A 13,032-nucleotide genomic window follows, 5' to 3' on the forward strand; every position below is an offset into this window, starting at 1 on the left:
CACAATCCTACACATCTGCTGAGAAGCAACCCCATTGAATTCAATTAGACTTCCTATGCACTTAACAGGGAATATATCCATTTGAATTCAATGGAACTTACTTTTGAGTAGACATGCATAGGATTGCATAGTAAGATATTTTGTGTTCAGTGCAATTCACCCTGTGTACTAGGACAATCAAGTAATGCTCTCTCTTTGAAAATATAAAAGAGGACAGAGCAGAAGTAGAAAACCCACCCAAATATGGAAGTCTTTACCGTAGCAAAGCTGAGGTAAATTTTAAATGGCACACTAAGTCTAGATCAGTAGGTGTGATTACCAAGTGGTTGGACAGTGTATTATTTCCACCTATGCAAAGTGCTGTCATTAGGAGGCAAAGCAAAATATTCCTCTAGTAGTTCATCGGTGAGGAAATTGTGGCCCTCCTGATATTGCTAAGTCTTAAGTCTTCAGAGCCGAATACAGAATGCAAAACCTGGGGAAATAAGTGATTCCTTAAAAAAACCTTTATCTGTTAAAATCCATTATTTTTAATTATTTGTAATATTAATACAAAAATGCATATAGAAGGTTCAATATAGATTTGCTTTCCTTTCATACGCATGAGGCCCTCTTCTAAGATTATGCATTTGCAATCTATACAGGTGCAAAATAAAGTAAAGTATGCACTTTCTTTAGAAGCTTCATGTTTGCTAGTCAATAATGTAAAATGCATCAGATCAACAAATTAGCTGCAGTCCTATACCAAGTTACATGGGAGTAATTCCCACGTAACAAGGAAATGGGAACTTCTGATTAGACATGTGTACAGTATGAAATTTATGATCAGGTGACAATAATAAAATGTCTAAGTAAGATTAAACATCTGGAAAGGGTCACAGTTTTAGGAAAGCATGAGTGTTCACATTCCAGGTAATACAAGGCAGACTACTGGCATCAGGCTCAGGAATTTGATTATCTCCTACATTTGAGGGGTGAATTTATACTTGTAATCTTCTACCTGTATGGTGTGGACCTACACCAATTAACCTTTTATTAAGACTGGAGGAAAATCTCAAAACGCTGCACAATGTGACTATGGAACAGTAGGTGACTCAACTTAATGTGCCAGGGATAACTGTATATCTATTGTCCAGAAAAAAACAGGGCATGGTAGAGGTGTATACATTTATGCAATATTGTCGAGAAAGTGGATAGAGGGAGGTTCTATAATGCTAGAACACAGACTCATTTAGCAAAAGATTTGAGATAGAAAAAAGAAAGCATAATAACATAAGACGAGTCCTGCTGGATCATACTACAGTGGTATCTCGGGTTAAGTACTTAATTCGTTCCGGAGGTCTGTACTTAACCTGAAACTGTACTTAACCTGAAGCACCACTTTAGCTAATGGGGCCTCCTGCTGCTGCTGCACTGTCAGAGCACGATTTCTGTTCTCATCCTGAAGCAAAGTCCTTAACCTGAAGCACTATTTCTGGGTTAGCGGAGTCTGTAACCTGAAGCGTATGTAACCTGAAGCATATGTAACCCGAGGTACCACTGTATAGGCCTATCCAGACTAGCATCTTGTTTCGCAGAGGGACCTAACCTCTATGAGAAGCCCACAAGCAGGCTTGAGTTTCCCAGAAACTAATACTTCCTCCAATACAGGAGCTAATATACAGCAGTCATGATTAGTAGTCATTAATAGCCTTTTCCTCCATGAACTTGTGTAATCCCCTTTTAAAGCCATCCAAGGTCACTAGATTCCATAGTCTACCAATGCAGAGTGTAAAGAACTACTTCCTTTGTCCCTGGATCATCCAACATTCAGCTTTATTGAATAACCCCAGGTTTCAGTATTATGAGATATATAGATATTCCTCCATCCACTTTCTCCAAGGCAGCATTTCTTAACTCAGTACACATTTTATAGAATTAACTGCACACATTGTGGTAACAATCACTTGCTTAGGTGGCTTTTAAAGGAGATTAATGGAAGACAGATCAATCGGTTGCAGATACGATGACTAAATGTGGCCTTCAGACTCAAAAGGCACTCTGCCACTGAACACCAGTTGGTGGCAGAAAACTAGTTGATGGGGGAAGTTCTTTTGCTTTCATTGCCATATCTACTTCTGAGCTTCCCAGGGGCATCTATGAACACAGGAAGCTGCTTTATACTCAGACCATTGATCCATCTAGCTCAGTTTTGTCTACACTGACTGGCAGCAGTTCTTCAGGATGTCATACATGAGTCTTTGCCAGACCTACTTGAAGATGCCAAGGACTGAACCTGGGACCTTCTGCAGATGCTCTACCAGAGCTACAGTTGGCCTCTGTATGCAACAGGGCACTGTATACTAGATGATGGACCTTTGGTTTGACCCAGCAGGGGCTTTCTCATGGTCTTCTGACTCAGTGGGCGTACACTGGTCCCGTGGGACTTCTGTGTAGGCAGCTGTAGGCTAGCACTGTATTGCCAATTCTTTTCTTGATGGACTCACATAGGAAAAAAAGGGCACAAACTGAATAGTGAACACTCTGCATGGCAACATTCACAAGCTCATTTGCTGTGTGAGCATCTGCTGTGAAGTCACACCTATTTTTCTCCATCCCCAGTAGGTGTGCCCTTATGCATTTCTACATGCACAGACAGTTTCCACATTCTCCGCTGCCTCATACACTTAAGGTGTTGGGAGAGGCCACTGAAATAGATACAGATATCAGGTCTGGTGCACCTACTGGAATAATATAAGCAGAATTAGTGAGAGGATATATTTATTTAGGCCCACAAGTAATCTAATAAGGCTTTGGAGTTCCACTGAGTTCTTTCTCAGATAAATCTGACTGGTCTCTCTCCTCTCTGTAGGGGGTGCCGGCAACCTCTCTGGGTGCCCTGACCCCCTTCTTCCCCCTGCTCCGACGCCTTGTAATCCTGGGGGCTGGGAGAAACGGGAGTCGGCCGGGCTAAGCTGGCTTCCATGCTGTTTCCCCCCATGGTCGCAGCTTCCTCTGAAAACAGTCAATGGGGCAGGCCAGAGGCCCGTCCACAAAGCAGTATGGCGCCCCCAGCCCGGCGGCGCTAATGGGACAACAAGGCGGAGCGGCCTCTGAGGGAAGGAACACAAAAGCCCCTCGCGAATAAAAGCCCGCCACAATAGGCGCCGAGGCGGCCACTTTGCGGGCGCACCTGCAAGCACGGGCCTAGCACGGCGCGGCGCGCCCTCGGCGAGGAGCTGGTACCTGAGCAGCCCTCGGCTGGTAAATGCGCCATAAAAGAGCCTCTTTTCAAGGCCTTTCAAGCCGGGGGTCGCCGTGTCTCCTCCTGCCCCCTCCCTTCCTTTCCCACCTCCCCAGGGCCAAGCTGCAGAGCAGGCCGCATCCATGGGAATCCCACCACTTGTGCGCCTGGAGACGAGGGAGGAACGGAGGGAGGCAGGGCCTCCCCCCCCCCCGCGCCCCGCTCTCTCCACGGAACCCTCGGAAACAAATGGGACGCCATCGATTTGTAGGCGCTGCTGAGGCAAATCAAATGACGGCGGGGGGGCGGAGACGAAGAAGATGTGGGGCTACGGCTGAGGAGGGGCGAAGTGAGGTGGGGGCGGCGGGTGAAATCAACGGTTAGAATTGTCTCTCGCTCTGCCGGGCCTGCAGCAGTTCTAAAATCTTCCCCTTGGTTTCTCTCTCTCTTCCAGCCTCAGGCTGTGCTGGCTCCTGTGAATGTGCAATGGAAAGTAACGTTTACGAGGGGATAAGATGCCTCTGAGCATGTGGCGAAACTTCGCTCTTGTTTTGGGGGGTCGGGGAAGCCTTCCGGTACAACATTTGCTATTCCACACGCCCCGAAACACGTCTGAAGCACGAAAGGGATCATTTTGAAGTGGGGTTTGGCCCCCTAATCCGTTTGGGTGGGTGTTTCCCGCCCCGCAGGAACCTCTCTGAGCAGGTTCAGGTTGTGCTTCGTGTATGGGGCAATCTTCTTTCAGAATTACACACATTTTGGCGATTAATAGGGCAAAATGAAGTGCGTTTCTTTTTCCCAACCTTCTTTGCGGGTTAATAAAGATTGAGAGAGAGAGAACGATTCGTTCTTTCATTAGTGTATTTATCGCACTCGAAGGGGCGATGTGCACTGAGTGGCATGCCAGCAAAGCGGCTTAACGCAGGCGCACTGCTGCCGCCTATATAAATACGTATATGGCTCATCAACTCTTTTTATTTCCTTGCAGCCACTGGAAGGGGAAATTTCCCGCTTTTAGGAGGCAACCGAAACTTTTTTGTGCCGAACAATATCTAAGCCTTTCTCCAAGCCGAAGAACTTATTGTTGGGGGGTGGGGGCGTCTTCTTGAAATACCACAGCATGTCCAACGCGGATTTGCATCTACGTTTGATGCTCAAGGCGGATCTCCTCCTCAAGTAGGTAGGAAGCACAATCCTGGATCGCTCGCCCTTCTCCAGCTAAGGCTGCCGATCTACCAGGTCGCTTTCGGATTCCTTCCTTCGGCAAACGGGACTGATCAAACCCCGGGGAGAAAGGCTGGGGAGATGCTCAGCAAGATCAACCGGGAGAGGGCTGCTCGGTAAGTTTGGCTTGTGATCCAACAGATCCTCATCTCTCCCTAAAGCAGGAGGCTCGATATATATATTTAGAGGCGTTGATGATAACAACACACCACTACACCCAGGCGAGTTCATGGCGCTTGCAACAGGTTTCTTTCCGTCCCTGGGCTTCCAAGCCGCGCACAGCGCGACACCTGTCGGCAGCTGCGCGGCACTGCGCCCCTCACCTGAGCGCTATGGAAGATGGAGTGGCTTTTGAGCTGCTGAGTACCTCGTGGCTCTGGGGATGCGCGCGTGCTCGCGCTCGCCCCCATGAAGGATTTCCTCTGTTTGCCTTCCGCAGATTAATCAGCCGCGGCTCTCCCTATAAATCCCACTTCTCCTAAGAAATGAGCAGCGTCCAGGGGCAGGGGGTGGCGCTCTTCAAAAGCAGCACCTGCAAAGGCGGCGGGTTGCCAAGGGCTGCAGGGAGGAGGAGGGGCGGCGGCGGAGGATGCTCGTACCTGCGCGAGCTGCTTTCTCTCTGCTCTCGCTCGCTGCCCCCCGCCCGCCTCGCTCCCTCTCCCCCCCCCCCCGTCCAGCCGGCCTGGAGCTATTAACGCCTCCCTCGCCCCGCCCCTGCCGGAGCGCTTGGGAAAGCTTCGCAAAAGCTGCAGACCGGGCTGGTCCATGGGAATCTGGCCACTTGTGCGCTCCGGAGCCGGGAGGGGGCTGTGCTTCCTTTACAAAAAGAGACACAATTAAGCAAAATGCTCAATGAACATTATAAATGATGGGCAATCGCTTCGCAGATTGCCTAGCAAATCAAATTATATATGGTCGCTCACGGGTGATTTCCAGGCCCTTTGCAAACCAAACAGGTATCTTTTTGTGCGTTTGTCCTCTTCATCTCTCTGCTCCCACCCCCCACCCCCTCTGCCCCGATTTTCAAAACAGGCTCTTTAAAAAAGAAGACAAAAATCATCCCCAGACGTGTAAGTGGGCTTGAAAAGCAGGTCTTTAAGTATTCACATCTCCCCCCCCCACGCACCCCCCCCCCCCAGCTCTCACCACCACCTTTGTTAGCTACTGGATTTCACACTAGCACAGGAGGTAGGGAAAGGAGAAAGGGGGAGCCAACACTTTTACAGTGTCCTCTTGTGAGTTTGACCAACAGTTGGCTTCGCAAACCCGTAGGCACCTGCTCACAAAGAGCAGAGGGGTCGCCTGGATTTCCATAAAGGATGGTGCTAAATTTGAGCACACAATAAAGCATGATGGCAGCTTTAAAAAAAAAGTTTCAGTTAAAAAGACCTCGAGGATCAATGTCTACAAAATAATAATAAGCTGTGCAGGGTGAAGAAAGCAGCTTGTGGAATTAAGGAGACAACAGGCTGCCCTGGGGCTTTGTTGGTAAGCAACCTGTGCTTTGAGCCCTGCACCCAGACAAGAGGCTCAGAGAGTGCCCCAGGGCACAGAAAGATGGGTACACAGAGAAGAGGGTCAGTCCTGAGTCCCAAACCCATGTTGTGGGGCTTGAGTCCCCCCCCCCCCACACACATAGGAAAGTGGATGGGAAACTAATGCAGGACCATGGCATGGAAGAACAGCCTGGAGATTGTGGATCTTCTTCACTGTATCATCACAATCAGTTTGTTAAGATTTCTGAAGGCCTCCCTCAAAACAAAATGGGTGCGTTATTGGCAGAATTCAAGAACTAGGGGCCGTCCACTGAACTTCAGAGGCAGCCTTTTTAAATCAAAGAGGTTCGGACCCTGTAACCATGCAGTCCTAATGCACTTCCTTGCAGGGCTGCATGTCTACTAAGAAGCACATCTAACTGAATTCAGACAAGGCATCTCAGAGACAGGGGCGTACCTAGGGATTGGTTAGGTTGGCCTCTGCCAAGGGTGCAGGCCAGAGGCAACATCATGAGGAGCCAGGTAGCAGAGCTGAACGCCCTCTGAACAAAAAATAATAATGGGGAAGGGAAGTGCCTTGGCTCCTAGCAGCTGGTCCCTATGGGGCAGGCCCGGGGTGGGGTGGGGGAGCAAAAGTTGTGCCTCTCTGCTCTGGCTTGAAGTGGCTAGGAGCCCGTCTGACTGCTTTCTGGGCAGCAGCCCTCTAGGTTGCCTAAGCAAAAGGTGATGAAAAGCAAAGTTTTTGAGTTTCTAGGTCATGGTCTATCCTGGCTTTGGAGGGACCAATACATCTCCTTCTCAAGGGTGCAAGAGTGCCTAGATATGCCTCTGCTCAGAGGCCCAGGTAACTTCCAGCCTTTAACAAGGGCAAACCTATGCAATCTTTCTTAATATGGTGCCATGTGCAAGGCCAACATTTGGTGCCTCCAAATGGATCTTCTCAATTATGGATCTTCTACATTTTGCACCCCCTCCGATCAGTGCCCTGTGCTGAGGAACTGCCTGCAGTGACCTAAATCTGGTGCTGCTTTAAAGACCCCTGCCCATAATAAAAATTAAAATCCAGCAGTCAACACACACAAAGCAAGACAACCAAATTCAACAACCAAAAGCTGCTTCCTTCAGACTTAGATCAAGAAATAAAAATGATCCACATGAGAGCAAGTCTGAGAACTTAACACAGATTGAATGGGATGAATTTGCACAGTGGAAACTCCCCTGATTCTCAGATATTTAGGCTGCAATCCTATCCCCACTTACCTGGGAGGAAAGTTCTATTAAATTCAACAGTACTTGCTACTTCTTCCCACCAAAAAATATTTTTTAAAGAATTTTCCAAAAATTACTTTTACAAAACAGTGAAAAAAACTTACCTCCTCTTGGAGATCTGTTCCCTGTTGCTGTTTCCATATCTTTCGGTTTGCCATGTTTCTTCAGAGAACCAAGATCAAACCCATCTTGCAAAGCTACACAAAGATTTCCTAGGAACCCAGAAATAGCCAGCCTTTCTTTCTGTAATGCTTATGCTTGTGTGCGTTTACCAGCAGTGTGATCCATACAAAGTTGCCATTAGTTCAACATGAGTTTACTCAAAAACCAATAGCTTTCGAGGTGTGTGGAGCCAATCTTCAGCGGGAAACGGTAGCTGGCTACTAAGACAGAGAACTCAGTCCAAAGCTGTCTGCCTTTTGTAGGCAGCTGTAGGATTGCTGTGGTATCTGGCTTGTGCTACCCACAGGAACATGGCTGAGCACCTGAAGACTGATGCAAAGAATTGGCTTACTTTTTAAAACAATTTTTCCCTGCCTCCCTTAAGCTTTATCACACATTTGTCAACTAAAGGACCTACTGCTTCTCTGGGTGGTTCTAAACACTGTATTTATATATTTTAAAATCTGTGTTCTGCCTTACTGTAAAGCCTCAAGGTGGGTAAAAACCAAGTTACTATTACTTACTAGTGTTTATTCTTGAAATCTCTTATTGGCTTTCCATACAAGTAACTAGTAGGGACTGCTGGCATTATTTGGGATTTCTAAGAAACCATCAGTAACCCTTTACTGTCAATCAGTGCAGTTTTGAAAGGTTCAGTCCACCATTTTGATTCAAAATGGCATCCAATGATATCCACCTGTGGACTAAAACCTGCTGCTTGATCTGAAGGACCACGGTAGCAATTTTTTTGTTAGAACACCTTAATAGTTGTCCTAATCAGTGCATTTTTGAAAGACTGAGCTTGTTATTTAGTTTCAAAATGGTGTCCAAATATAGTCAGGAAACTGCTTATTGACCTTAGGGACCATTGTGCCAAATTTGGTTACAACGTATCTTAAGCAGCGTCTAAATCAATGCAGTTTTTTATTTCTTTAAAAAAGGTTCAGGTTGTGTACTTTTTGACGCTGTGTTTATTGTTTATGACTACTTTCGTTATGTTTGTACTTATGTATTTTTTTTGGTACGTTGTAAGCAGCCTTGAGCACGGTCTTAACTTTGGAAAGGCGGCATACAAATGAAATTATTTATTTGTTTATTGTATTTGATATGCTGTGCCACATAACTTAGTAGTGACTGCAAGTAACATCAATTTAATAGCAGCTTATACCCTACCAATATGTGCAGCCAGGGGGTCCTGTGGCTGGCAGAATTAGCCAATGCCACCTGTCTCTGATTACTAGGATGAGTAGCACTGTGGTTGGATTTAATGCTTATTTGTTCTCCTTTGTCCTCTATTGTTGTTGTTTGGGTGGGGCTGCACCTGTTCATTCGGGCGATGTGGCTTTGGTCGGGGCAAGCCTTCTGAGCTGGCATATGAAGCCTCTGGGAATGGGTGAGAATCCAGTGCCCTCTTTGTATGGTGCCAGCATTCATTTTGGATGCTGTGCAGGTCTGTGCAGCTTGTGTCCTAATTTACCGTCCCTCTGCCGGTTATTTCTCACACTGGGTTTTCCTTTCCTCTTGGAACGATGCCATGGCTGCTTGGCGTCATTAGATCAGATGCTTGGCATGTTTCAGTCCACTTCAGAGTGAATAGCTGTCATTTGAAAAATCTGTTCTGCTCCTCATCAACAGACACATCCTAGGCTGATGGGCCACTTGCACAATTTTCTCTTCCTTTCAAACTACTTTCACTGTTTTAATAGTGAAATACTAAGCACACAAAAATATATATCAAATGGGATTTCCAAATTGATTGATATGCACTTTAGACAAGAAAGCTTGATTCAGGCTGGAACTGTTCCAAGGACTGGCATGGATTCAGATTTTTAAGTAGGGATTAGGGCAGCCCAATCAGATGTAGATCTGGTTTCAAACTGACTAGCTCAGTCATATGCCCTGATGTACATTAGCAGCATTAGGCTATCAGCTCTGGGCTAAGAGGACACTGTCCTCTAGCAGTAGCACTTAAAGCTGGTTCTACCAACCGGTCAGGAGTAGAAACACAGTATCTTTGACAGCAACAAATAAATATTTTGTTCTTTGAATTCCAAAAGTTGAAGCTGTGTAATATTTTTGGCAGGTATTGATCACAGAAGCTTACACACCAAAGGAAAGCTGTCCCCTCTCAGCACTAATTATATGCACTACAACCCCTCTAATTAATGTATTTCACATTTGTAACACCTGAAATGGGTTATCTGAACATTTCCCCATTGATCATTATTGACCTTTGCAAAAGTTGGACAACTAGACTGCTGCATACTGATCATTTGCAAATTTTTGTATACCCTTTAGTGATGCACTACTAGCAGATTACCTTACTACTTTGTACTATTATGTCTCCATACACTTTGCACCTGTTTCTTCAACCGTTTGTAATATCTTCATTTATGATTGTATGATTCAGCCTTTTTAATTACTGTTATTTGCGCAGGCATTCTCTCTCATTGGAAACATCTAGACTGTTTGGGGGGGGGGAACTCTCCCCAGTGCCCCAACTAAATTGACTCCAGAGGGTCCCCCAACCCCAACCCCAACCCCAACCCCAACCCCAACCCTAACCCCAGGATGCTACAAGGGAGAGGAAAACAATTCTGTTCTGTTGGCATAGAGTACCTCTCTTCAGCAGTCATCACTGGATCCCACCCATTATGTTTGGACAACTGTCTGTTTCTTGGAGAAGGGGCATGTCCAAAGATGGCTGGGGATGCTGCTGAGAATACAAGCAGGGGTCTGAGATTACAAAGCAAGACTACCAGTGCTTGCAAAAACTTAAAACCAGCATTAGCTCACTTCCTCTATGCCAAAGAGCTCTGTACAACACAGAAACTTATCTGTCAAGCTGGAACCAGGAATGGCAATGATGACTTGCACCACTGCACTCAAACAGCACAAAAACTCCTATAGGGCTAAAATGGTTCTTTGGTGCCATCTTGTGTGTTAAAATGGAATGAATTGCAGCTCTCAGACGTGGTCTTATTGTTGAGCCTGGGGGAGCAGCTCAGCTCTTCTGTTGCACCCGAATTGTCAGGCTGAATCCTGGGAAGAGCTTGCTGGATTAGTTCAGATATGTCCAGCCTGATTTTTTTTATTGGGTGTTGTCCCAACTTGAGCCACATTCACGCCACACATTTGAAACACCTAATGATGCTGCTTTAAATTGCCATGGCTCAGTCTCACACCCGTCTCGTAACAGGAGATTGCTTTTAGCACCTAAAGTCCTGGAAACAAAATGTTATTAATTATGCTGTTTCACGGGCTTCTGAAATAGATTTCATTATTCCTGTAGATGAAAAGAAGGATGTGTTCCACTCGTGGTGCTGCCTTCACAGTTGCTAGTTGGCTGGCTGTTTGCTGGCACCATCCCAAACCCAATGGAGGATATGCCACCTTTTGCTGGCATAATCCTTCTCTTTCAGCTGCTGGTATCAAGCCGGTACCAGTTGGCCAGACCAGGCAATATATACAAAATTGTACAATGAAAGCTTTCCTGTGAATAGACTGAAAAGGGCACTTACTTTGAAACCTGGGTAAATATTTCACCTAATTCAAAACATGGCACCTGTACAAAGCCCTCCTCTTTGCTGCCACCTCCCAAATCGCATAGGCCTCTGCCGCCTTTGGTTCTGTACTGTATGTTTCATGCAAATTGAGGATCTGAAGCCTATACCTTCTTTGAACCTGTAAACTAATTGCTCAAAAAATAATCAGGGTTGAGAGCCAGCTGCAGGCGAGTTCAGATGACAAAATAAATGCAGATACAAGGTTGATAGCAATTAGATTGCCACCTGCTACGCAGCTTTAATCTGCACCCCTGAAGTCCAATTGTTTGCAGAGGTTGGCAAAGGAACAAGGGGGGAGAATGCTTCAAGTGCAGGAGGTATTAGGGTCTTATCCAAGGGACAGGAAACAGGATGGAACTCGTGCCAACTTTGCGCTCAGGTCCCTATGGTGTCCTTTGAATCCCTTTTGAATTATTATTAATATTTTCTATAGCACTTTTAATTGCTTCAGCCCTGCTGCGGGGGGAGTCAATATTATTACCATTTTAAAGGTGGGTAACTGAGGCTATATACCTTTAAAACACATCAGAAGCACATTTCTGCTCTCAAGGAATTCTGGGCGCTGCAGTTTGCTGGGAAATGTAACTCTGAGGGGTGAACTACAGTGCCCAGAATTCTTTGAGAAAAAGCATGTGCTTTGAATCCACTACAAAGTGTGTACAAAGCCTTAGTGACATTTACTAGAGGTGGTACATAGGGACAAATGCAGGTGGCTTCCAGGGTGAAAAGAGATATATTATTCAGGGCAGAAATTGTACGTTTTGGTGGTCTAATCTGGGTTCAGATTGGCACGGCAGCATCCCAGTGGGCCAAGGAATAAAACACAACCTGTGATGCAGACTTGGCAAATTCTAGTTTCCAAAATCCACAGCTGGCACCAACCAAATTGTTACACTGAGAGCTAGTGTGGCATAATGGTTAGAGTGTTGGACTAGCCTAACCCAACTTCACAGGGCTGTTGTGAGGATGAAATGGCAAGGAAAACCATGTTTACCACCTTGAGATTATTGGAAGACAAAGGCGGTATATAAATGTAATAAGTAAGTAGATAGTGTGGCAAGTTTTCAGCTTCTCCAGAACTTTTAATCAAGGATTTTACAGTGTGTGTGTGTGTGTCTGAGTCAGAGAGAGAGAGAGAGAGAGAGAGAGAGAGAGAGAGAGAGAGATTCTTTCTCTCCAAAAAATAGGCTGCTGCAGCTTATCAACAGTTTGCAGCCACAATGGCTTTGTTTTACCTCCTCTACTTTCATAGACAGTAAGCATCTAACACCAGTGCTGGGAACAAGTGGGGAGAGAGCTGCTGCAGCACCAGGTTCTGCCTGTGGGTTCCCAGCAGGCTGCTGGCTGACCATGAATTTGTCTGATCCTCTTTTAAAGCCATCCAAGTTAGTGGCCCTCGCTATCTTTCATGGCAGCAAATCCCATAGTTTTAACAATGCAACGTGTGAAGAGATACATTCCTTTGTCCTAATCTTCCAACTTCCAGCTTCATTGGATGGTCTGGAGTTCTGGTACTAGTGAGAAAAGCTTCTTCCTAGCCACTTTCCCCATGCACAATTCTATACACTGCTATAGCATCTTTCCTTACTTACCCATTTTTCTAAATTAAAAAGCCTGAAATGCAGTAACCTTTCCCATAAAGGCCTTGTTCCTACCCCTTAAATCATTTTGATTTCCCTTTTCGGAACCTCCTTCAGCTCTGCAGTATTCCTTTTGATGTCATGTCTTACTTCTTCCCCGGCAACCTTCAAAATCCTGAGACTGGTGTTGTTTCTAAAGCTGCATCGCCTCAAGAGGCTCATGTCAACCAAAGATTCAAACATAAGTGCAAATGAACTTTTCCATGCTGAAGTCAGGATCTTATGAGAGCAGCGCCTCCTAAGATTAAGCTGCAGGCCTAAATTCTGCAAAATTCCATTGCCGTATATTTTATTGATGCTGCCCTACCGGAAGCAAAATCCAGGTGCTTGAACAAAAGACAGGGAAATAAGGGGAAGCTTCAGAGATGGTTATGTTGACTCACTTGCATGCACACTGCACCACATCTGATCCTCCTTATGTTGTCTTTTAATAAGTCACTCACATCAAGAAT

General features: G+C 45.8%; 1 protein-coding gene across 1 annotated transcript in view; it reads left to right on the top strand.

Moving 5' to 3' along the window:
• The first annotated feature begins 4,151 nt into the window (after positions 1-4,151).
• Positions 4,152-13,032, top strand: part of PIP4K2A (phosphatidylinositol-5-phosphate 4-kinase type 2 alpha) — a 178,424-nt gene continuing 169,543 nt past the window's right edge. The window contains exon 1 of the mRNA XM_079947856.1: positions 4,152-4,563. The gene's annotated coding sequence lies outside the window, so the exon portion shown is untranslated. The remainder of the gene's footprint in view (positions 4,564-13,032) is intronic.

The sequence above is a fragment of the Podarcis cretensis genome, assembly GCF_951804945.1.
Source record: "Podarcis cretensis genome assembly, chromosome: 12".
NCBI classification, from domain to species: Eukaryota; Metazoa; Chordata; class Lepidosauria; order Squamata; family Lacertidae; genus Podarcis; species Podarcis cretensis.